Source organism: Muntiacus reevesi, chromosome 3, assembly GCF_963930625.1.
Source record: "Muntiacus reevesi chromosome 3, mMunRee1.1, whole genome shotgun sequence".
Taxonomy (NCBI): Eukaryota; Metazoa; Chordata; class Mammalia; order Artiodactyla; family Cervidae; genus Muntiacus; species Muntiacus reevesi.
Window position 1 is genome coordinate 271544307 of NC_089251.1, and position 25564 is coordinate 271569870.

General features: G+C 56.5%; 1 long non-coding RNA gene across 15 annotated transcripts in view; it reads left to right on the plus strand.

Moving 5' to 3' along the window:
• LOC136165534 (uncharacterized) overlaps positions 1–25564 on the plus strand; it is a 1046218-nt gene that overhangs the window by 665782 nt on the left and 354872 nt on the right. The window lies entirely within an intron of this gene.

Consider the following 25564-nt stretch of genomic DNA (forward strand, 5'->3'; position numbering starts at 1 on the left):
ATCTGGCTGTCTTAAAAAGTAAAAAAAGGGCGAGATGCCGGGAGCCAACACATGAGACCCTACCCCTAAAAAGGCCATAGGGGAGAAAACCTGATGGGCAAGGCGAATCAGGTTTTCAGGGGTTTCGAAAAAGTCAGTTCACGAAACCCTACCCCTAACAAGGCCGTAAGGGAGATAACCTGACAGGCAAGGCGAATCAGGTTTTCAGGGGTTTCGAAAAAGTCAGCTCACGAAACCCTACCCCTAACAAGGCCGTAAGGGAGAAAACCTGACGGGCAAGACGAATCAGGTTTTCAGGGGATTTTGAAAAGGCTAGCTCACGAGATCCCACCCATGACAAGGTCACGAGGAGAAAGCCTGACAGGCAAGGCAGATCAGGTTTTCAGGGATTTTGAAAAGCTGCCCCCGGCTCTAACCTTAAAGATGATATCTGTCTTTCTGATGCCTGCCTCAATGAACTACTCCCTAATTTCTCTGACACAGACAGGAAGGCCTTCCCCAATCTCTTCCCAAATAAGAATCAATTTAGAACTTTAATCAATAAGTTTCCCAGGTGGTAGTTTTTTATGAGATTATTCAGGGTGAAAGGAGTGTTTTAATTCAAACACCTCTGCTGGTAGTTTTGTTAGCCAAATGCATTTATGCGCTTGGTACTAATATGCATGATTGCTTATAATATCCTAATCATAAAATAGCATGAAGAACCTGATTCTATAAAAGCCCTAATAGACATAGAGCCCTTTTAAGGGGTAAAGGAGTCCTATTAGAAAACATAAGAAAATTATTCTATAGGTGGTTATTGGGTTGTGATTTGCTTGCTGTGTTTTGCTTGCTGTATTTTTGCCTTTAATGTGCTAAGGTTGTGTTATAAAAACCATTGTTAATATAGTTAAAGATCTAGACAAATAAGAACTTAGCCCTAGTGTGGTACCAATGAGACGGTTGTTAATTGTCAGTCAGGAGTACTAGGGCAGAAGCTGCCTCACTGAAGCCGCAGAGTCTGTAAGGGGTAAACTTCTTAGATAAACGCAACTGACAACTTTTGCACTAAGATTAATTTTTGTATTAAGAAGAATATAATTCTACTCTGTACTGTTTCCCTATGACCCTGTTACCTTTCAGTTAAGGTCACCATAAAAACGGAAAATAGGTTTACAATCACTTGACCTGCATAAAATGTTAATAGCCTCAAGGCCAGAAGATCATGTGCTAAAAACTACTATAGAATTAGAAAGCAAAAAAATCCTGCTTTTCCTAAAAATCAAAATGATGTATGCTAATCCTGTGAAATCATGAGTAAACATCTTGTACCTTAAAAACGTTCTGTGAAAGGGTATAAACCCAGTTATCAGAAAGTAAAACACAGACTTGGGCCTATCAAGTCTAGTCTCACGTCTCTTTCTCTCTCGCCAACGCGGTTCATCCTGAGGTACCCCCTGGATCATGTCGAGGCTGGACCCCGGCAGCCTCTGTGTGAAGAGGCAGGGCCGACCTAGGGGCACAGTGGGCCTCTTGCTCTCCCTGCTGCCCTGAGGCTGCTGGGCCAAAGAGGCCTTGGGCATCGACCCCCTTCCTGGCCTCTTCCCTCTGACCAGGCCGTCCAGGCTCCAGGCCCTTGCAGTGTGGAGAGAGCCCCTGCCAGAAACCTCCCCTTCAATTAGGCCTCAACTGAGGCCTAGGCAACAGGGGAAAGGCGCTAAGGGAATGAGCCTGGGGAGGCATCTGGGCATGCCTGGACACACTTCCCGCAGCCTGCCTCCTTGTGGGGCAGTACCCCCGGAGGCCAGGAACGTCTGGACAAGGCTGGCCTGGGGCAGGGTCCATGCTGGGACCTGTCCCTGGCCTGTGGGGCCTCTGAGCAGAACTGGCCCTCGCCGCTGGAAGACCTCCCCGGATGCCTCCAAAGGCCGGTTTGCAAGCACTCTCGCTGGCTGGCCGCCGCTCCCTCCCCGAGGGAGGCCCGCGTTTCCCATAAGCCACGAACTCTGCTCCCAAGCCAGGGAGAAAAGTGCTTCGGGGTGATCCTCTCTCAGGGCCCTTGTCCCAGAGCCTGGGGGACAGGTATAGGCTCCACAATCCCAGGCCAAGGCAGAATCAAATGGACACGTCTGTTCTTGCCCCCTGCAACGTCAGAGAACTCGGGTGAGCAAGAGTGTCAGGCAGCTCCTGGGCAAGCACAGCAGCAGCACCTGTGTGGGAAGGGGCAGGGCCGACCTAGGGGCGCAGTGGGCCTCTTGCTCTCCCTGCTGCCCTGAGGCTGCTGGGCCAAAGAGGCCTTGGACATCGACCCCCTTGCTGGCCTCTTCCCTCTAACCAGGATGTCTGGACTCCAGGCCCTTACAGTGTGGAGAGAGCCCCTGCCAGAAACCTCCCCTGCAAGTAGGCCTCAAATGAGGCCTAGGCACCAGGGTAAAGGCACTAAGGGAATGAGCCTGGGGAGGCGCCTGGGCATGTCGGGACACACTCCCCGCAGCCTGACCCGTCGTGGGGCAGTACCCCAGGAGGCCAGGAAGGTCTGGACAAGGCAGGCCTGGAGCAGGGTCCATGCTGGGACCTGCCCCTGGCCTGTGGGGCCACAGAGCAAATCCAGCACTCTGCCGCTAGAAGACGTCCCCGGCCGACACCTGAGGGCATGTTTGCAAGCACTATACCCGAGGAAAGCCCACGTTTCCCGCAAGCCGCGCACTCTGCTTCCAAGCACGGGAGAAATATGATTAGTGGTGGTCCTCTCTCAGGGCCCTTGCCCCTGAGCCGGGGGCCAGCTAGGGGCTTCACACTCCCAGGCCAAGGCAGAACCACATGCACACGTCTTTTCCTGCCCCCTGCACCGTCAGAGAGCTTGGGTGAGCCAGAGTCTGTCAGGCAGCTCCTGGGCAAGCCCAGCAGCAGCGCCTGTGTGTGATGGGGCAGGGCCGACCTAGAGGCACTGTGGGCCACTTGCTCACCCTGCTGCCCTGAGGCTGCTGGGACAAAGAGGCCTTGGGCATCGACCCCCATGTTGGCCTCTGTCCTGTAACTAGGCCGTCCGGGCTCCAGTCCCTTCCAGTGTGGAGAGAGGCCCTGCCAGAAACCTCCCCTCCATGTAGGCCTCAAATGAGCCCTAGGAACCATGGGAAAGGCGCTAAAGGGAATGAGACTGGGGAGGCGTCTGGGCATGTCTGGACACACTACACGCCGCAAGCCCCTTTGTTGGGCAGTTCCCCCGGAGGCCAGGAAGTTATGGTCAAGGCTGGCCTGGGGCAGTGTCCTTGCTGGGACCTACCCCTGGCCTGTGGGTCCTCTGAGCAGTACCAGCACTGTGCCGCTGGAAAACCTCCCCGGCAGCCTCCAAAGGCCGGTTTGCAAGCACTCTCACCAGCTGCCCGCCTCTCCCTCACCGAGTGAGGCCCGCGTTTCCCTAAAGCCATGAACTCTGCTCCCAAGCCTGGGAGAAATGCGCTTCGGGGTGTTCCTCTCTCAGGCCTTTGCCCCTGAGCCTGGGGGACAGCTAGGGGATCCACACACTCAGGCCAATGCAGAACCACATGAACACGTCTCTTCCTGCCCTCTGCACTGTCAGAGAGCTCGGCTGAGCCAGAGTCTGTCAGGCAGCTCCTGGGCAAGCCCTGCAGCAGCGCCTGCCTGTGAAGGGGCAGGGCCGACCTAGGGGCACAGTGGGCCACTTGCTCTCCCTGCTGCCCTGAGGCTGCTGGGCCAAAGATGCCTTGAGCATAGACCCCCTTGCTGGCCTCCTCCCGCTGACCAGGCGATCCGTGCTCCAGACCCTTGAATTGTGGAGAGAGCCCCTGCCAGAAACCTCCCCTCCAAGTAGGCCTCAAATGAGGCCTAGGCACCAGGGAAAAGGCGCTCAGGGGATGAGCCTGGGGAGGTGCTTGGGTATGTCTGGAAACACTCCCCGCAGCCTGCCCCTTCGTGGGGCAGTACCCCCAGAGGCCAGGAAGGTCTGGGCAAGGCTGGACTGGGGCAGGGTCCATGCTGGGACCTGCCCCTGTCCTTTGGGTAATCTGAGCAAAACCAAAACTCTGCCGCTAGAAGACCTCCCCGGCTGCCTCCAAAGGCCTGTTTGCAAGCACTCTCACCGGCTGGCCGCCTCGCCGTCACTGAGGGAGGCCCGCGTTTCCCGCAAGCCGCGCACTCTGCTCCCAAGGCTGGGAGAAAAGCACTTCAGAGTGTGCCTCTCTCAGGCCTTTGCCCCTGAGCCTGAGGAACAGCTAGGGGCTCCAACACCCAGGCCAAGGCAGAACCACATGCCCACGTCTCTTCCGACCCTCTGCACCGTCAGAGAGCTCGGGTGAGCCACAGTCTGTCAGGCAGCTCCTGGGCAAGCCCAACAGCAGCGCCTATGTGTGAAGGGGCAGGGCCGACCTAGGGGCATATTGGGCCACTTGCTCTCCCTGCTGCCCTGAGGCTGTGGCCAAAGAGGCCTTGGGCATCGACCCCCTTTGTGGCCTCTTCCCTCTGACCAGGCCGTCCGGGCTCCAGGCCCTTGCAGTGTGGAGAGAGACCCTGCCAGAAACCTCACCTCCAAGTAGGACTCAAATGAGGCCTAGGCACCAGGGGAAAGGCGCTCAGGGAGTGAGCCTGGGGAGATGCCTTGGTATGCCTGGACACACTCCCCACAGCCTGCCCCTTCATGGGGCAGTACCCCCGGAGGCCAGGAAGGTCTGGGCAAGGCTGGCCTGGGGCAGGGTCAAAGCTGGAACCTGACCCTGGCCTGTGGGACCTCTGAGCAGAGCTAGCACTCTGCCGCTGGAAGACCTCCCCAGGTGCCTCCAAAGGCCGGTTTGCAAGATCTCTTCCCAAGGGAGACCCACATATCTGGCAAGCCACGCACTCTGTACCCAAGTCCAAGACAATAGCGCATCGGAGTGGTCCTCTCTCAGGCCCTTGCCACAGACCCTGGGGGACAGCTAGGGCCTCCACACACCAGGTCAAGGCAGAACCACATGCACACATCTCTTCCTGCCCCCTGCACCGTCAGAGAGCTTAGGTGAGACAGAGTCTGTCAGGCAGCTCCTGGGCAAGCACAGCAGGAGCGCCTGTGTGTGATTGGGCTGGGCCAACCTAGCGGCATGGTGGGCCACGTGCTCACCCTGCTGCCCTGAGGCTGCTGGGCCAAAGAGGCCTTGGGCATCGCACCCATTGCTGGCCTCTTCCCTCTGACCAGGGCTCCCTGGCTCAAGTCCCTTGCAGTGTGGAGAGAGCCCCTGCCAGAGACCTCCCCTCCACGAAGGCCTCAAATGAGGCCTAGGCACCAGGGGAAAGGCGCTCAGGGAGTGAGCGCTGCACCTGGAGAGGCGCCTGTGCATGTCTGGACACACTCCCTGCAGTGTGCTCCTTCGTGGGGCAGTAGCCCCGGAGGCCAGGAAGGTCTGGGCAAGGCTGGCCTGGGGCAGAGTCCTTGCTGGGACCTGCCACTAGCCTGTGGGGCCTCTGAGAAGAACCAGCATTCTGCCACTGGAAGACCTCCCAGGCTGCCTCCAAAGGCCGGTTGCAAGCACTCTCGCCGGCTGGCCACCTCTCCCTCACTGAGGGAGGCCCACGTTTCCCGCAATCCGCGCACTCTGTACCCAAGCCGTGGAGAAAAGCATTTCGGGGTGTTCCTCCCTTAGGCCTTTGCCCCTGATCCTGGGGGACAGCTAGGGGATCCACACACACAGGCCAAGGCAGAACCACATGCACACATCTCTTCCGGCCCTCTGCACCGTCGGCTGAGCTAGAGTTTGTCAGGCAGCTCCTGGGCAAGCCCAGCAGCAGCGCCTGTCTGTGAAGGGGCAGGACCGGCCTAGGGGCTCAGTGGGCCACTTTCTCTCACTGCTGCCCTGAGGTTGTTGGGCCAAAAAGGCCCTGGGCAAAGACCCCCTTGCTGGCCTCTTCCCGCTGACCAGGCAATCCGTGCTCCAGCCCCTTGCAGTGTGGAGAGAGCCCCTGCCAGAAACCTCCCCTCCAAGTAGGCCTCAAATGAGGCCTAGGCACCAGGGGAAAGACGCTAATGGAAAGAGCCTGGGGAGGCACCGGGGCATGTCTGGACACACTCCCCGCGACCTGCCCCTTCGTGGGGCAGTACCCCCGGAGGCCAGGAAGGTCTGGGAAAGGCTAGCCTGGGTCAGGGTCCATGCTGAGACCTGCCCCTGGCCTTTGGGTCCTCTGAGTAGAACCAACACTCTGCAGCTGGAAGACCTCCCCGACTGCCTCCAAAGGCCTGTTTGCAAGCACTCTCGCCAGCTGGCCGCCTCGCCCTCACTAAGGGAGGCCCGCATATCCCGCAAGCCGCGCACTCTGCTCCCAAGCCTGGGAGAAAAGCACTTCTGAGTGTTTTTCTCTCAGGCCTTTGCCCCTGAGCCTGGGGGACAACTAGGGTATCCACACACACAGGCCAAGGCAGAACTACATGCACACGTCTCTTCCGGCCCTCTGCACCGTCAGAGAGCTCGAGTGAGGCACAGTCTGTTAGGCAGCTCCTGGGCAAGCCCAGCAGCAGTGCCTGTGTGTGAAGGGGCAGGGCCGACCAAGGGTCACATTGGGCCACTTGCTCATCCTGCTGCCATGACGCTGCTGGGCCAAAGAGGCCTTGGGCATCGTCCCCCTTGCTGGCCTCTTTCCTCTGACCAAGCCCTCCGGGCTCCAGGCCCTTGCAGTGTGGAGATAGCCCATGCCAGAAACCTCCCCTCCAAGTAGGCCTCAAATGAGGCCTAGGCACCAGGGAAAAAACGCTAATGGAATGAGCCTGGGAAGGTGCCTGAGCATGACTGGACACACCTCCGCAGCCTGCTCCTTCGTGGGGCAGTACCCTCGGAGGCCAGGACGGTCTGGGCAAGGCTCTCCTGGGGCAGGGTCCATGCTGGAACCTGCGCGTGTCCTGTGGGGCCCCAGAGCAAATCCAGCACTCTGCCGCTAGAAGACCTCCCTGGCTGCCTCCAAAGGCCAGTTTGCAAGCACTCTCCCCGAGGGAGGCCCGCGATTCCCGCAAGCTGAGCACACTGCTCCCAAGCCCGGGAGAAAAGCGCTTCGGGGTGGTCCTCTCTCAGGGCCCTTGCCCCTGAGCCTGGGAGCCAGCTAGGGGCTCCACACTCCCAGGCCAAGGCAGAACCACATGCACACGTCTTTTCCTGCCCTTTGCACCGTCAGAGAGCTCGGGTGAGCCAGAGTCTGTCAGGCAGCTCCTGGGCAAGCCCAGAAGCAGCGCCTGTGTGTGATGTGGCAGGGCCGACCTAGGGGCACTGAAGGCCACTTGCTCACCCTGCTGCCCTGAAGCTGCTGGGACAAAGAGGCCTTGGGCATCGAACCCCTTGCTGGCCTCTTCCCTCTGACCAGGCCGTCCGGCTCCAGTCCCTTTCAGTGTGCAGAGAGGCCCTGCCAGAATCCGCCCCTCCAAGTAGGCCTCAAATGAGGCATAGGAACCATGGGCAAGCCGCTCAGGGAATGAGCCTGGGGAGGTCCCTGGGCATGTCTGGACACACTACCCGTCGCCTGCCCCTTCGTGAAGCAGTATCCCCGGAGGCCAGGAAGGTCTGGTCAAGGCTGGCCTGGGGCAGGGTCGGTGCTGGGATCTGCCCCTGGCCTGTGGGGCTTCTGAGCAGAACCAGCAGTGTGCCCCTGGAAGACCTCACTGGCAGCCTCCAAAGGCTGGTTTGCAAGCACTCTCGGTGGCTAGGCACCTCTCCCTCACCTAGGAACACCCGTGATTTACGCAAGCCACACACTTTGCTCCCAAGCCCAGGAGAAAAGCGCTTTGGTTGTCCATTCTAAGGGCCTTGCCCCTGAGCCTGGGGGACAGCTAGGAGCTCCAAACTCCCAGGCCAAGGCAGAGCCACATGCACACGAGTCTTCCTGCCCCCTGCATTTTCAGAGAGCTCAGGTGAGCCAGAGTCGGTTAGGCAGCACCTGGGCAAGCCCAGCAGCAGCGCCTGAGTGTGAAGGGGCAGGGGCGACCTAGGGGCACAGTGGGCCAAACCTCCCCTCCAAGTAGGCCTCAAATGAGGCCTAGGAATCATGGGAAAGGCGCTAAGTGAATGAGAATGGGGAGGCCCCTGGGCAAGTCTGGACACACTCCCTGCCACCTGCCCCTTCGTGGGGCAGTACCCAAGAGGCCAGGAAGGTCTGTTCAAGGCTGGCCTGGGGCAGGGTCCTTGCTGGGACCTGCCCCTGGCATGTGGGGCCTCTGAGCAGAACCAGCACTGTGCCGTTGGAAGACCTCACCAGCAGCCCCCAAAGGCCGGTTTGCAAGCACCTCCCAGGCTGGCCGCCTCTCCCTCACCGAGGGAAGCCCGGGTTTCCCACAAGCCGCACACTCTGCTCCCAAGCCTGGGAGAAAAGTGCTTCGGGGTGTTCTTCTCTCAGTCCTTTGCCCCTGAGCCTGGGAGACAGCTAGGGGCTCCACACACCCAGGCCAATGCAGAGCCACATGCACACGTATTATATTGCCCCCTGCTCCGTCAGAGAGCTTGCGTGAGCCAGAGTATGTCAGGCAGCTCCTGGGAAAGCCCAGCAGCAGTGCCTGTGTGTGATGGGGCAGGGCTGACCAAGGGACACTGAAGGCCGCTTGCTCACCCTGCTGCCCTGAGACTGCTGGGAAAAATAGTTCTTGGGCATCGACCCCCTTGCTGGCCTTTTCCCTCTGACCAGGCCGTCCGTGCTCCAGACCCTTGCAGTGTGGAGAGAGGTCCTGCCAGAAACTTCCCCTACAAGTACCCTCAAATGAGGCCTAGGAACCATGGGAAAGGCGCTCAGGGATTGAACCTGGAGAGGTGCCTGGGCATGCCTGGACACACACCCCGCCGCCTGCCCCTTCGTGAGGCAGTACCCACGGAGTCCAGGAAGGTCAGGTCAAGGCTGGCCTGGGGCAGGGTCCGAGCTGGGACCTGCCACGGTCCTGTGGGGTCTCTGAGCAGAACCAGCACTGTGCCAATGGAAGACCTCGCCGGCAGCCTCCAAAGGCCGGTTTGCAAGCACTCTCGCCGGCTGGCCACCTCTCCTTCACCGAGGGAGGCCCGCGATTCCCGCAAGCCACGCACTCTACTCACAAGCCCAGGAGAAAAGCGCTTGGGTGGTCCCGTCTCAGGGCCTTGCCCCTGAGCCTGGGGGACAGCGAGTGGCTACACAAACCCAGGCCAAGGCACAACCACATGCACACGAGTCTTCCTGCCCCCTGAACTGTCAGAGAGCTCGGGTGAGCCAGAGTCTGTCAGGCAGCTCCTGGGCAAGACCAGCAGGAGCGCCTGTGTGTGAAGGGGCAGGGCTGGCCTAGGGGCAAAGTGGGCCACTTGCTCTTCCTGCTGCCCTCAGGCTGCTGGGCCGAAGAGGCCTTGGGCATCGACCCCCTTGCTCGCCTCTTCCCTCTGACCAGGCCGTCCGGGCTCCAGACCCTTGCAGTGTGGAGAGAGCCCCTGCCAGAACCCTCCCCTCCAATTTGGCCTCAGATGAGGCCTAGGAACCTGGGAAAAGGCGCTAATGGAATGAGCCTGGGGAGGCGCCTGGGCATGTATGGACACACACCCCGCAGCCTGCTCCTTCGTGGGGCAGTACCCCCGGAGTTCAGGAATGTCTGGGCAAGGCTGGCCTCGGGCAGGGTCCATGCTGGGACCTGCCCTTGGCCTGTGGGTCCACAGAGCAAATCTAGCACTCTGCCGATAGAAGACCTCACCAGCAGCCTCCAAAGGCCGGTTTGCAAGCACTTTCCCCGAGGTAGACCCGCGTTTCCCGCAATCCGCGCACTCTGCTCCCAAGACTTGGAGAAAAGTGCTTCGGGGTGTTCCTTTCTCAGGCCTTTGCCCCTGAGCCTGGGAGACACCTAGCGGCTGCACACACCCAGGCCAAGGCAGAACCACATGCACATGTCGCTTCTTGCCCCTTGCAACGTCAGAGAGCTTGGCTGAGCCAGAGTCTGTCAGGCAGCTCCTGGGCAAACCCAGCAACAGCACCTGCGTGTGATGGCGCAGGGCCGACCTAGGGGCACTGAGGGAAACTTGCTTACCCTGCTGCCCTGAGGCTGCTGGGACGAAGAGGCCATGGACAACGACCCCCGTGCAGGCCTCTTCCCTCTGACCAGGCCGTCCGGGCTCCAGTCCCCTGCAGTGTGGAGAGAGGCCCTGCCAGAAACCTCCCCTCCTAGTAGGACTCAAATGAGGTCTAGGAATCATGGGAAGGCGCTAATGGATTGAGACTGGGGAGAGGACTGGGCATGTCTGATCACACTCCCTGCCACCTGCCCCTTCGTGGGGCAGTACCCCCGGAGGACAGGAAGGTCTGGGAAAGGCTGGCCTGGGGCAGGGTCCTTGCTGGGACCTGCCCCTGGCCTGTTGGGGCTCTGAGCAGAACCAGCATTGTGCCGTTGGAGAACCTCACCCGCAGATTCCAAATGCCGGTTTGCAAGCACTCTCGCCACCTGGCCTCTTCTCCCTCACCGAGGGAGGCCCGCGTTTCCCGCAAGCCGCGCACTCTGCTTCCAAGCCAAGGAGAATAGCAGTTTGGGGTGTTCCTCTCTCAGGCGTTTGCCCCTGAGCCTGGGAGACAACTAGGGTATCCACACACCCAGGCCAATGCAGAACCACATGCACACGTCTCTTCCGGCCCTCTGCACCGTCAGAGAGCTCGAGTGAGGCACAGTCTGTTAGGCAGCTCCTGGGCAAGCCCAGCAGCAGTGCCTGTGTGTGAAGGGGCAGGGCTGACCAAGGGGCACATTGGGCCACTTGCTCATCCTGCTGCCATGACGCTGCTGGGCCAAAGAGGCCTTGGGCATCGTCCCCCTTGCTGGCCTCTTTCCTCTGACCAAGCCCTCCGGGCTCCAGGCCCTTGCAGTGTGGAGATAGCCCATGCCAGAAACCTCCCCTCCAAGTAGGCCTCAAATGAGGCCTAGGCACCAGGGAAAAAACGCTAATGGAATGAGCCTGGGAAGGTGCCTGAGCATGACTGGACACACCTCCGCAGCCTGCTCCTTCGTGGGGCAGTACCCTCGGAGGCCAGGACGGTCTGGGCAAGGCTCTCCTGGGGCAGGGTCCATGCTGGAACCTGCGCGTGTCCTGTGGGGCCCCAGAGCAAATCCAGCACTCTGCCGCTAGAAGACCTCCCTGGCTGCCTCCAAAGGCCAGTTTGCAAGCACTCTCCCCGAGTGAGGCCCATGATTCCCGCAAGCTGCGTGCTCTGCTCCCAAGCCCCAGAGCAAAGCTCTTCGTGGAGGTCCTCTCTCAGGATCCTTGCCCCTGAGCCTGGGGGATAGCTAGGGGTTCCACTCACCCAGGCCAAGGCAGAACCACATGAACACGTCTCTTCCGGCCCTCTTCACCATCAGAGAGCTCGGGTGAGCCACAATCTGTCAGGTTCCATCTGGGCAAGCCCAGCAATTGCGCCTGTGTGAGAAGGGCCAGGGCCGACCTAGGGGCACAGTGGCCACATGCTCTCCCTGCTGCCTTGAGGATGCTGGGCTAAAGAGCCCTTGGAAATCGACCCACTTGCTGGTCTCTTCCTTCTGACCAGGCCGTACGTGCTCCAGTCCTTTGCAGTGTGGAGAGAGGCCCTGCCAGAAACCTCCCCTCCAAGTAGGCCTCAAATGAGGCCTAGGAATCATGGGAAAGGCGCTCAGGGAATGAGCCTGGGGAGGTCCCTGGTCATGTTATTACACACACCCCGCCGCCTGCCCCTTCCTGAGGAAGTACCCCCGGAGGCCAGGAAGGTCTGGTCAAGGCTGGCCTGGGGCAGGGTCCGAGCTGGGACCTGCCACTCTCCTGTGGGGCTTCTGAGCAGAACCAGCACTGTGGCAATGGAAGACCTCACCGGCAACCAGCAAAGGCTGGTTTGCACGCACTCTCGTTGGCTGGCTACCTATCACTCACCGAGGGAGGCCCGCGATTCCCACAAGCCATGCACTGTGCTCCCAAGCCCAGGAGAAAAGCGCTTGGGTGGTCCCCACTAAGGGTCTTGCCCCTGAGCGTGGGGGACAGCTAGGGGCTCCAAACTCCCAGGCCAAGTCAGAACCACGTGCACACGAATCTTCCTGCCCCCTGCACCATCAGAGAGCTCAGGTGAGCCAGAGTCTGTCACGCAGCTCCTGGGCAAGCCCAACATCAGAGCCTGTGTGTGAAGGGACAGGGCCGACCTAGGGGCACAGTGGGCCACTTGCTTACCCTGCTGCCCTGAGGCTGCTGGGACTAAGAGGCCTTGGGCATCCACCCCCTTGCTGGCCTCTTCCCTCTGACCAGGCCGTCAGGGCTCCAGTCCCTTGCAGTGTGGAGAGAGGCCCTGCCAGACACCTCCCCTCCAAGTAGGCCTCAAATGAGGCCTAGGAACCATGGGAAGGGCGCTAAGTGAATGAGACTGGTGAGGCATCTGGGCATGTATGGACACACTACCCACCGCCTGCCCCTCCGAGGGGGAGTACCCCCAGAGGCCAGGAAGGTCTGGGCAAGGCTGAACTGAGGCAGGGTCCTTGCTGGGGCCTGCCCCTGGCCTGTGTGCCACAGAGCAAATCCAGCACTCTGCTGCTGGAAGACCTACCCGGCTGCCTCCAAAGGCCGATTTGCTAGCACTCTCTGTGAGGGAGACCCACCTTTCCTGCAAGCCACGCACTCTGCTCCCAAGACCAGGACAATAGTGCATCGTGTTCATTCGCTCTCAGGCCCTTGCCCCAGTGCCTGGGGGAGAGCTAGGGGCTCAACACACCCAGGCCAAGGCAGAACCACATGCACACATCTCTTCCTGCCCCCTGCACTGTCAGAGAGCTTGGGTGAGCCAGAGTGTGTCAGTCAGCGCCTGGGCAAGCCCAGCAGCCGCACCTGTGTGTGATGGGGCAGGGCCCACCTAGGGGCACTGAGGGCCAGTTGCTCACCCTGCTGCCCTGAGGCTGCTTGGCCAAAGAGGCCTTGGACATCGACCCCATTGCTGGCCTCTTCCCTCTGACGAGCCCGTCCGGGCTCCAGTCCCTTGCAGTGTGGAGAGAGGCCCTGCCAGAATCCTCCCCTCCAAGTAGGCCTCAAATGAGGCCTAGGTATCATGGGAAAGGTGCTCAGGAAATGAGACTGGGGAGGCGCCTGGGCATGTCCGGAGACACTCCCTGCAGCCTGCCTCTTCATGGGGCAGTACACCCAGAGGCCAGGATGGTCTGGTCAAGGCTGGTCTGGGGCAGGGTCCTTGCTGGGGCCTGCCCCTGTCCTGTGGGGCCTCTGAGCAGAAACAGCACTGTGCCCTTGGAAGACGTCACCAGCAGCCTCCAAAGGCTGGTTTGCAAGCACTCTCGCAGGCTGGCCGCCTCTCCCTCACCGACGGAGGCCCACATTTCCTGCATGCTGTGCACTCTGCTCCCATGCCTGGGAGAAAAGCGCTTGTGTGGTCCCATCTCAGGCCTTTGCCCATGAGCCTGGGAGACAGCTAAGGGCTCCACACACACAGGCCAAGGCAGAACCACATGCACACGTCTCCTCCGGCCCTCTGTACCGTCAGAGAGCTCGGGTGAGCAAGAGTCTGTCAGGCAGCTCCTGGGCAAGCCCAGCAGCAGCGCCTGTGTGTGAAGGGGCAGGGCTGACCTAGGGGCACAGTTGGCCACTTGCTCACCCTGCTGCCCTGAGGCTGCTGGGACAAAGAGGCGGTGGGCATCAAACAACGTGCTGGCCTCTTCACTCTGACCAGGCCGTCCGGGCTCCAGTCCGTTGCAGTTGGAGAGAGGCCATGCCAGAAACCTCCCCTCCAAGTAGGCCTCAAATGTGGCCTATGAAGCATGGGAAAGGCACGAATGGAATTAGACTGGGGAGGCACCTGGGCATGTCTGGACACACTCCCCGCCAACTGCCCCTTTGTGGGGCAGTACCCCCAGAGGCCAGGAATCTCTGGTCAAGGCTGACCTGGTGCAGGGTCCTTGCTGGGACCTGCCCCTGGCCTGTGGGTCCTCTTAGCAAAACCAGCACTGTGCCACTGGAAGACCTCACCGGCAACCTCGAAAGACCGGTTTACAAGCACTCTCGCCGGCTGGCTGGCTCTCCCTCACCGAGGGACGCCTGCGTTTCCCGCAAGCCGCGCACTCTGCTCCCATGCCTGGGAGAAAAGTGCTTATGTGGTCCCATCTCAGGCCTTTGCCCATGAGCCTGGGAGACAGCTAGGGGCTCCACACACACAGGCCAAGGCAGAACCACATGCACATGTCTCTTCCGGCCCTCTGTACCGTCAGAGAGCTCGGGTGAGCAAGAGTCTGTCCGGCAGCTCCTGGGCAAGCCCAGCAGCAGCGCCTGTGTGTGATGGGGCAGGGCCGACCTAGGGACAGAGTGGGACACTTGCTTTTCCTGCTGCCCTAAGGCTCCTGGGCCAAAGAGGTCTTGGGCATTGACCCCGTTGCTGGCCTCTTCCCTCTGACCAGGCCGTCCAGGCTCCAGTCCCTTGCAGTTTGGAGAGAGGCCCTGCCAGGAACCACCCTTCCAAGTAGGCCTCAAATGAGGCCTAGGAATCATGGGAAAGGGGCTAAGGAAAAGAGACTGGGGAGGGGCCTGGTCATGTCTGGACACACTCCCCGCCGCCTGCCCATTCGTGAGGCTGTACCCCCGGAGGCCAGAACGGTCTGGTCAAGGCTGGCCTGGGGGAGGGTCCGTGCTGGGAACTGCCACTGGCCTGTGGGGCCTCTGATCATATACAGCACTGTGCCGCTGGAAGACCTCACTGGCAGCCTCCAAAGGCCGGTTTGCAAGGACTCTCCCCAAGGGAGACCCACGTTTCCCACAAGCCAAGCACTCTGTTCCCAAGCCCAGGACAATAGCGCATTAGGTTCGTCCACTCTCAGGCTCTTTCCCCAGTGCCTGGGGGACAGCTAGGGTCTACACACACCCAGGTCAAGGCAGAACCCCATGAACACGTCTCTTCCGGCCCTCTGCACTGTCAGAGAGCTCGGGTGAGCCACAGTCTGTTAGGCAGCTCCTGGGCAAGCCCAGCAGCAGTGCCTGTGTGTGAAGGGGCAGGGCTGACCTAGGGGCACAATGGACCACTTGCTCTCCCTGCTGCCCTAAGGCTGCTGGGCCAAGGAGGCCATGGGCATCGACCCCCTTGCTCGCCTCTTCCCTCTGACCAGGCCGTCCGGGCTCCAGACCCTTGCAGTGTGGAGAGAGCCCCTGCCAGAAACCTCCCCTCCAAGTAGGCCTCAAATGAGGCATAGGCACCAGGGAAAAGGCGCTAATGGAATGAGCCTGGGGAGCTGCCCGAGCATGTCTGGACACACGCTCTGCCGCCTGCACCTTCATGGGGCAGTACCCCCGGAGGCCAGGAAGGTCTGGGAAAGGCTGGCCTGGGGCAGGGTCCATGCTGGAACCTGCCCTTGGCCTGTGGGGCCTTTGAGCAGAACCAGGGCTCTGCCCCTGGAAGACCTCCCCGGCTGCCTCCAAAGGCCGGTTTGCAAGCACCCTCCCCGAAGGAGGCCCGCGCTTCCCGCAAGCTGCACACTCTGCTCCCAAGCCCGGGAGAAAGGCGCTTTGGGGTGGTCCTCTCTCAGGGCCCTTTCCATTGAGTCTGGGTGCCAGCTAGGGCCTCCACACTCCCAGGCCAAGGCAGAAACACATGCACACGTCTCTTCCTACCCTCTGCACCGTCAGAGAGCTCGGGTGAGCCAGAGTCTGTCAGGCAGCTCCTGGGCAAGCCCAGAAGCAGCGCCTGTTTGTGATGGGGCAGTGCTGACCTAGGGGCACTGAAGGCCACTTGCTCACCCTGCTGCCCTGACGCTGCTGGGATAAAGAGGCCTTAGGCATCGAACCCATTGCTGGCCTCTTCCCTCTGACGAGGCCGTCCAGGCTCCAGTTCCTTGCAGTGTGGAGAGAGGCCCTGCCAGAAACCGCCCCTCCAAGTAGGCCTCAAATGAGGCCTATGAACCATGGGAAAGGCGCTCAGGGAAAGAGCCTGTGGAGGTCCCTGGCCATGTTCTGACACACACCCCGCCGCCTGCCCCTTCCTGAGGACGTACCCCCGGAGGCCAGGAAGTTCTAGTCAAGGCTGGCCTGCGGCAGGGTCCGTGCTGGGACCTGCCACTGGCCTGTGGGTCCTCTGAGCAGAACCAGCAGTGTGGCCATGGAAGACCTCACCGGCAGCCTCCAAAGGCCGGTTTGCAAGCATTCTTGCTAACTGGCAACCTCTCCCTCACCGAGGGAGGCCAGCGATTCCCGCAAGCCACGCACTCTGCTCCAAGCCCAGGAGGAAAGCGCTTGATTGGTCCCCTCTAAGGGACTTGCCCCTGAGCGTGAGGGATAGCTAGGGGCTCCAAACTCCCAGGCCAAGGCAGAACCACATGCACACGAGTCTTCCTGCCCCCTGCACCATCAGAGAGCTCAGGTGAGCCAGAGTCTGTCATGCAGCTCCTGGGCAAGCCCAACAGCAGAGCTTGTGTGTGAAGGGGCAGGGCCGACCTAGGGGCACAATGGGCCACTTGCTTACCTTGCTGCCCTGAGTCTGCTGGGACCAAGAGGCCTTGGGCATCGACCCCCTTGCTGGCCTCGTTCCTCTGACCAGGCCGTCCAGGCTCCAGTCTCTTGCAGTTTGGAGAGAGGCCCTGCCAGGAACCTCCCTTCCAAGTAGGCCTCAAATGAGGCCTAGGAATCATGGGAAAGGGGCTAAGGAAAAGATACTGGGGTGGCGCCTGGTCATGTCTGGACACACTCCCCGCCGCCTGCCCATTCGTGAGGCTGTACCCCCGGAGGCCAGAACGGTCTGGTCAAGGCTGGCCTGGGGGAGGGTCCGTGCTGGGAACTGCCACTGGCCTGTGGGGCCTCTGATCATATACAGCACTGTGCCGCTGGAAGACCTCACTGGCAGCCTCCAAAGGCCGGTTTGCAAGGACTCTCCCCAAGAGAGACCCACGTTTCCCGCAAGCCAAGCACTCTGTTCCCAAGCCCAGGACAATAGCGCATTAGGTTCGTCCACTCTCAGGCTCTTTCCCCAGTGCCTGGGGGACAGCTAGGGTCTACACACACCCAGGTCAAGGCAGAACCCCATGAACACGTCTCTTCCGGCCCTCTGCACTGTCAGAGAGCTCGGGTGAGCCACAGTCTGTTAGGAAGCTCCTGGGCAAGCCCAGCAGCAGCGCCTGTGTGTGAAGGCACAGGGCTGACCTAGGGGCACAATGGACCACTTGCTCTCCCTGCTGCCCTAAGGCTGCTGGGCCAAGGAGGCCATGGGCATCGACCCCCTTGCTGGCCTCTTTCCTCTGACCAGGCCTTCAGGGCTCCAGGCCCTTGCAATGTTCAGAGAGCCCCTGCCAGAAACCTCCCCTCCAAGTAGGCCTCAAATGAGGCCTAGGCACCAGGGAAATGGCATAATGGAATGAGCCTGAGGAAGTGCCTGGGCATGTCTCGACACTGTCCCAGCCAGCTGCCCCTTCATGAGGCAGTACCCCCGGAGGCCAGGAAGGTCTGGGAAAGGCTGGCCTGGGGCAGCGTCCATGCTGGGACCTGCCCCTGGCCTGTGGGTCCTCTGAGCAGAACCAGCACTGTGGCGATGGAAGACCTCCCCGGCAGCCTCCAAAGGCCGACTTGCAAGCACTCTCGCCGGCAGTCCACCTCTCCCTCACCGACGGATGTCTGCGATTCCCGCAAGCCATGCACTCTGTTCCCAAGCCCAGGAAAAAAGCTCTTGTGTGGTCCCCTCTCAGGGCCTTGCCCCTGAAACTGGGGTCAGCTAGGGGCTCCACACTCCCAGGCTAAGGCAGAACCACGTGCACACGAGTCTTCCTGTCCCCTGCACCGTCAGAGAGGTCGGGTGAGCCAGAGTCTGTCAGGCAGCTCCTGGGCAAGCCAAGCACCAGCGCCAGTGTGTGAAGGGTCAGGACCAACCTAGGGGCACAGTGGGCCACTTGCTCACCCTGCTGCCCTGAGGCTGCTGGGACAAAGAGGCCTTGGGCATCGACCCCCTTGCTGGCCTCTTCCCTCTGACCAGGCCGTCCGGGCTCTAGGCCCTTGCAGTGTGGAGAGAGCCCGTGCCAGAAACCTCCCCTTGAAGTAGGCCTCAAATGAGGCCTAGGAACCATGGGAAAGGAGCTAAGGGAATAAGACTGGGGAGGCTTCTGGGCATGTCTTGACACACACCCCGCTGCCTGCCCCTTCGTGGGGCAGTTCCCCCGGAAGCCAGGAAGGTCTGGTCAAGCCTGGCCTTGGGCAGGGTCCATGCTGGGACCTGCCCCTGGCCTGTGGGTACTCTGAGTACAATCAGCATTGTGCCGCTGGAAGACCTCACTGGCCGCCTCCAAAGGCTGGTTTGCAAGCAGTCTCACCAGCTGGCCGCCTCTCCCTCACCGAGGAAGGCCCGTCTTTCCCGCAAGCCGCGCACTCTGTTCCCAAACCTGGGAGAAAAGCACTTTAGTGTGTTCCTCTCTCAGGCATTCGCCCCGGAGCCTGGGGACAGCTAGGTGTTCCACTCACCCAGGCCAAGGCAGAACCACATGCACACGTCTCTTCTGGCCCTCTGCACCTTTAGAGAGCTCAGGTGAGCCAGAGTCTGTCAGGCTGCCCCTGGGCAAGCCCAGCAGCAGCGCCTGTGTGTGAAGGGGCAGGGCCTACCTAGGGGCACAGTGCGCCACTTGCTCTTCCTGGTGCACTTAGGATGCTGGGCCAAAGAGGCCTTGGGAAACGACCTCCTTGCTGTCCTCTTTCCTCTGACCAGGCCATCCGTCCTCCAGACCCTTGTAGTGTGCAGAGAGCCCCTGCAAGAAACCTCCCCTCCAAGTAGGCCTCAAAAGGCCTAGGCAACAGGGAAAAGGTGCTAATGGAATGAGCCTACAGAGGCGCCTGGGCATGTATGGACACACATTCCACAGCCTGCTCCTTCATGGGGCAGTACCCCCAGAGGCCGGGAAGGTCTGAGCTTGGCTGGGCTGGAGCAGGGTCCATGCTGGGACCTGCCCCTGGCCTGTGGGGCCACAGAGCAAATCCAGCACTCTGCCGCTGGAAAACCTCCCTGGCTACCTCCAAAGGCCAGTTTGCAAGCACTCTCTCCGAGGGAGCCACGCGATTCCCACAAGCCCCGCACTCTGCTCCCACGCCCGGGAGAAAACACTTCGAGGTGGTTCTCTCTCAGGGCCATTGCCAATGAGCCTGGGGGCCAGCTCGGGACTCAACACTCCCAGGCCAAGGCAGAACCACATGCACACGTCTTTTCCTGCCCCCTGCACCGTCAGAGAGCTTGGGTGAACAAGAGTCTGTCAGGCAGCCCCTGGGCAAGCCCAGTAGCAGCGCCTAAGTGTGATGGGGCACGGCCAACCTAGGGGCACAGTGGGACACTTGCTCTTCCTGCTGCCCTGAAGCTGCTGGGACAAAGAGGCCTTGGGCATCGACCGCCTTGCTGGCCTCTTCCCTCTGACCAGGCCATCCGGGCTCCAGTCCTTGTAGTGTGGAGAGAGGCCCTGCCAGAAACCTCCCCTCCAAGTAGGCCTCAAATGAGGCCTAGGAACCATGGGAAAGGTGCTCAGGGAATGAGCCTGGGGAGGTGCCTGTGTATGTCTGGACACATTCCCCACTGCCTGCCCCTTCGTGAGGCAGTACCCTCGGAGGCCAGGTAGGTCTGGTCAAGGCTGGCCTGGGCAGGGTCCATGCTGGGACCTGCCCCTGGAATGTGGGGCCTCTGAGCACAACCAGCTTTCTGTTGCTGGAATATCTCACCGGCAGCCTCCAAAGGCTGGTTTGCAAGCACTCTCACAGGCTGGCGTCCTCTCCCTCACCGAGGGAGACCCGCGTTTCCCACAAGCCATGCACTCTGTTCCCAAGACCAGGAAAATAGTGCATCGTGTTCGTCCGATCTAAGGCCCTTGCCCCAGTGCCTGGGGGACAGCTACGGGCTCCACACACCCAGGCCAAGGCAGAACCACATGCACACGTCTCTTCCTGCCCCCTGCACCGTCAGAGAGCTTGGGAGAGCCAGAGTCTGTCTGTCAGCACCTGGGCAAGACCAGCAGCAGCACCTGTGTGTGATGGGGCAGGGCCGACCTAGAGGCAGTGAGGGCCAGTTGCTCACCCTGTTGCCCTGAGGCTGCTGGGCCAAAGACACCTTGGACATCGACCCCATTGCTGGCCTCTTCTCTCTGACCAGGCCGTCCAGGCTCCAGTCCCTTGTAGTGTGGAGAGAGGCCCTGCCAGAAACGTCCCCTCCAAATAGACCTGAAATGAGGCCAAGGTATCTTGAGAAAGGTGCTAAGGGAATGAGACTGGGGAGGCGCCTGAGCATGTCTGGACACACTCCCTGCTGCCTGAATCTTCGTGGGGCAGTACACCCAGAGGCCAGGAAGGTCTTGGCAAGGCTGGCCTGGGGCCGGTCCTTGCTGGGGCCTGCCCCTGGCCTGTAGGGCCTCTGAGCAGAACCAGCACTGTGCCATTGGAACACCTCACCAGCAGCTGGTTTGCAAGCACTCTCACAGGCTGGCGTCCTCTCCCTAACCGAGGGAGGACCGGGTTTCCCGCAAGCCGCGCACTCTGCTTCCATGCCTGGGAGAAAAGAGCTTCGGGATGTTCCTCTCTCAGGCCTTTGGCGCTCCGCCTGGGAGACAGCTAGGGGCTCCACAATAACAGGCCAAGGCAGAACCACATGCACACGTATCTTCCGGCCCTCTGCACGGTCAGAGAGCTCGGGAGAGCCACAGGCTGTTAGGCAGCTCCTGGGGAAGCCCAGTAGCAGTGCCTGTGTGTGAAGGGGCAGGGCCGACCTAGGGTCACTGAGGGCCACTTGTTCACCCTGCTGCCCTGAGTCTTCTGGGAAAAAGAGGCCTTGGGCATCGACCCCCTTGCTGGCCCCTTCCCTCTGACCAGGCTGTTCGGGCTCCAGGCCCTTGCAATGTGAAGACAGCCCCTGTTCATTCATATGTAACTCCTGTGCGTTAATTTATGAAATGAGATTTTGGTCCTAAGCACATTTCTTAGAAGTAAATAAGAAATTTAGGTAAAGATTATGAAAGTTTGTTTGAAGCTACGACTGTACTTCCTCATCTATCAATTTTAGTAGCTGTTTTTCAAACACCATTGTTTGAAGGGAGCTTTGTTTTTCTCAGCTCCATCTCCCATCTGCTACATTTATTAACAAAGCCATAATCTGGGATTTATGATATTAGTTGCTGTCGAAATTAATGTAATGCTATGCTCTCAATGTTTTACTGAGACAGCATGGATCAGTAAAAGGGTTTGAAACATAAACTATAGTAAGCATTTGAGAAAAGTGAAACATTCAATGAATGGAATCAATTTTAGAATTAATATGTGCTCACCTTTGTACTCACATACTGTTTGGTTGCAGGTACAATTTAAAGGATTAGGTGAAAGAAAATTCTGTTAAAAAGGAAACAACCTATTACTTGGGAAATGAAATTGCCAACAAAAAAAAAGATGAAGCTATTGTATTTTAAAGTGGCCTCCAATCTATGTCCCAGGATAAAATGTTTTGACAAAGATAATTAATCTCTCTTCTGCCTCAGAATACTAGATTATTAACACTTGTTTGTGTGTGTGTGTGTGTGTGTGTGTGTGTTAGTTTAGTATTCAGCACTAAAGGAAATAAACTACCAAATCATTAAAAGAGGGGAGGGTGAACTAGTATAGGAGGAAAGACAGAGTCCTGTTATAGAAGACTTTTCTTGCTTTAATAGTTTTCTTAAAGCCTTTTATTCCTGCAACTAGAGTGAAAGGAAGCAACGCCTCTCTTCCTTGGCATCATTCCCTTAGCCTGCCTTCCCATTCCCTCTAGTTCAAGTCGAACAAGACTGGACCTGAGCCTTCCTCCAAGCTTCTTGCCTCACGAATTTACTAAACCCTGGAAAGCAGTGAGTAGTTTACAACATTCATGTCGAATAACAATAACAAAAAAGGAAAGTCTACTCTTCTCTTGTCCTATAAGCAAAAATAGATGGTAGACATAAATGTATTATACAACTTATAAACTATAAAACTTCTAGAAGAATTCATAGGAAAACCATTTTGTGACCTTGAGTGAGGCAAGCTTTTTTATTTTTTAAATTAATTTATTTATTTTAATTGGAGGCTAATTACTTTACATTATTGTGGTGGTTTTGCCATACATTGACATGAATCAGCCTTGGGTGTACATGTGTCCCCCATCCTGAACTCCCCTCACACCTCCCTCCCCATCCCTCAGGGTCATCCCAGGGCACCAGCACTGAGCACCTTGTCTCATGCATTCATTGAACCTGGACTGGCGATCTGTTTCACGCTTGATAATATACATGTTTCAATGCTATTCTCTCAAATCATCCCACCCTCGCCCTCTCCCACAGAGTCCAAAAGACTGTTCTATACATCTCTGTCTCTTTTGCTGTCTCATATACAAGTTTATCATTACCATCTTTCTAAATTCCATATATATGCATTAATATCCTGTATTTGGTGTTTTTCTTTCTAACTTCACTCTGTATAATAGGCTCCAGTATCATCCACCTCATTAGAGCTGATTCAAATGCATTCTTTTTAATGGCTGAGTAATATTCCATTGTGTATATGTACCATAGCTTTCTTATCCTATCATCTGCTGATGGACATCTAGGTTGCTTCATGTCCTAGCTATTATAAACAGTGCTGTGATGAATATTGGGGTACATGTGTCTCTTTCAATTCTGGTTTCCTTGGTGTGTATGCCCAGGAATGGGATTGCTGGGTCATATGGCAGTCCTATTTCCAGTTTTTTAAGGAATCTCCACACTGTTATCCATAGTGGCTGTACTAGTTTGCATTCCCACCAACAGTGTAAGAGGGTTCCTTTTCTCCACACCCTCTCCAGCATTTATTGCTTGTAGACCTTTGGATAGCAGCCATCCTGATTGGTGTGTAATGATACCCCATTGTGGTTTTGATTTGCATTTCTCTGATAATGAGTGATGTTGAGCATCTTTTCATGTGTTTGTTAGCCATCTGTATGTCTTCTTTAGAGAAATGCCTGTGTAGTTCTTTGGCCCATTTTTTGATTGGGTCGTTTATTTTTCTGGAATTGAGCTGCAGGAGCTGCTTGTATATTTTTGAGATTAATTCTTTCTGAGTTGCTTCATTTGCTATTATATTCTCCCATTCTGAAGGCTGTCATTTCACCGGCAAGTTTTTTTTAGATAGAGCACCAAAAACATATTTTATTAAAAAAAAAAAACCAACATCTGATCATTTAGACTTCAAAATGTTAAACTTCTCTTCAAAAGAGACTGTTAAAATGAAAATACAAGATACGGACTGGGAGAAAGTATTTGTTAAATGCACATCAATTAAAAGATTTGTATCCAGGATATGTAAAGAATTCTCTAAACTTAAAAACAAAAGATACAAGTGCCACCATATAGTTATTAAAAGGACCAAATCTGGAGCACTGAAAACCCCAAATTTTGGCAAGGATGTAGAACAATAGGAACTGTCATTTATTCTTGATGGGAATACAAAATGGTGCAGCCACTTTGGAAGACAGCTTGGCAGGTTCCTACAAAGCTTAACATACTCTTACTATACAATCCATCAGTCATATTGGTATTTACTCAGCAGAGTTAAAAACTTAAATCCACAGAAAAACCTGCACACAGATGTTTATAGCAGTTTTATTCATAGTTGCCAAAACTTGGAAGAAACCAAGAAGTACTTCAGTAAATGAATGAATAAATTAATTGTAATAATTCATATAAAGGAATACTATTCAGCACTAAAAGAAACAAACTACCAAATCATTAACAGACACGAAAGAAACATTATGCTTATAACTAAGTAAGAGATGAGATGGTTGGATGGCATCACCAACTCAATGGACATGGGTTTGGGTGGACTCTGGCAGTTGGTGATGTACAGGGAGGCCTGGCATGCTGCGGTTCCTGGGGTTGCAAAAACTAGGACACAACTGAGAGACTGAACTGAACTGAAGTAAAAGAAGACAATCTGGAAGAGCTTCATACTATATAATTCCAGCTATATGACATTCTAGAAAAGGCAACTCTGTTGAGAAACATCATTGTTTCTTGAGGGACGGTGAGGGTGTGTGTGTGTGTGTGAGTCACTCAGTCATGTCCGAGTCTTTTCGACTCCATGGACTGTATAGTCTGTTTGGTTCTTCTGCCCATGGAATTTCCGAGGTGTGAATACTGGAGTGGGTAGCCAATTCCTCCTCCTGGGGATCTTCCTAACTCAGGAGTCAAACCCAGGTCTCCCACATTACAGGCAGATTCTTTACCAGCTGAGCCACCAGGACAGCCCCTGGTGGAGGTACAACCAAAGCACTGAGTTTTAATGTCCATGAAAATCCTCCATATGATCTTCTAGTTATGGCTGTATGTCACTATACATTGATCCAAACCCACAGAATGTACAGTACCAAGAATGACCCCTAAGGTAAATGCCAACTTTGGGTGGCTGTGCTGTGTCACTGGAGATTCATACTTGGTAACAAACTTATGTAACATTTTCATGAGTGATGGTAATAATGGGCAAGATGATTCATGTAGGGAGTACTTGAGGTTATATGGGAAATCTCTGTACTGTCCTCTTAATTTTGTTGTGAGCTTAACTCTGCTCTCTAATACACCGTGTTAAGTGAAAGTAGCTAGCCTCAAAAGGCTACATACTGTATGAGTCCGTCTTAGTGTCATTCTGGAAAACAAAACAAGAGGGTAGGAAAGTGGCTAGAGATGGGGAGAGGGGTTGGTCACAAACAGGCTCAAGTGAATTTGGGGAGATGATGGAAATGTTCTATGTCTTGATTGCAGTGGTAGTTGTGTGACTGTATGCATTTATCAAAACTCATAGAACTGTACTCTATGGTGACTTTTACTGTATATAAATTATACCTTTATTTTTTTTTTAATGTGAAAAACAAGCTAAAAACCCTAAAATGACCTCTGACCGAGTGTTAGCATGGTCACTGTTGCTGAAGACTTCTGGCTCCTTAGCTCTCTAAAAATAGGGTCACCAGCTAATCCCATGAATATTTGTGACTCCAGGTCACAATAGTTGTGCAATGGTTTGTCTCTTATCTTGTAGAGAGTTGCTGACTGATGATGAAAGACAAGACAGGGAGAACTTTCTTTTTTTCTTTCTTTCTCTTCTTTTTCTTCCTCCATTTTCTGCTTTCCACTAGCTCTTTTCCTTCACTTCTTTTCCCTATTTATCAGTCTGTGTGTAGCTGAAAGGGATCTGCTAGAGGCTATGGTGAGTGGGACAAATGGAAGCATTTGCTCTGGTCAAAAGTGTATTAGTAAATGATTAACAACCAGCTTTGTGAAGCACACATATTAACACACATGCAGATTTATTTTAAACTCTACTGATATAAAGGGTATAGAACACATAGTTTGCAAATCCTAATAAAATTTACATCATTCTTTAGTGTCAATTCCATATAACCAGTTGATTTCCATCAAATGTTTCACTGATTTTTGCTGAACTTTGGTATCTGTAGGTTTCCCTAGTAGCTCACTTGGTAAAGAATCTGCCTGCAATGCAAGAGACCCTGGTTTGATTGCTGGGTCGGGAAGATCTGCTGGAGAAGGGATAGGTACCCAGTCCAGTATTCTGGCCTGGAGAATCCCATGGGGGAAATCCACGGGGCCGCAAAGAGCTGGACACGACTGAGCAACTTTCCCTTTCTTGTCTGTAGCCAA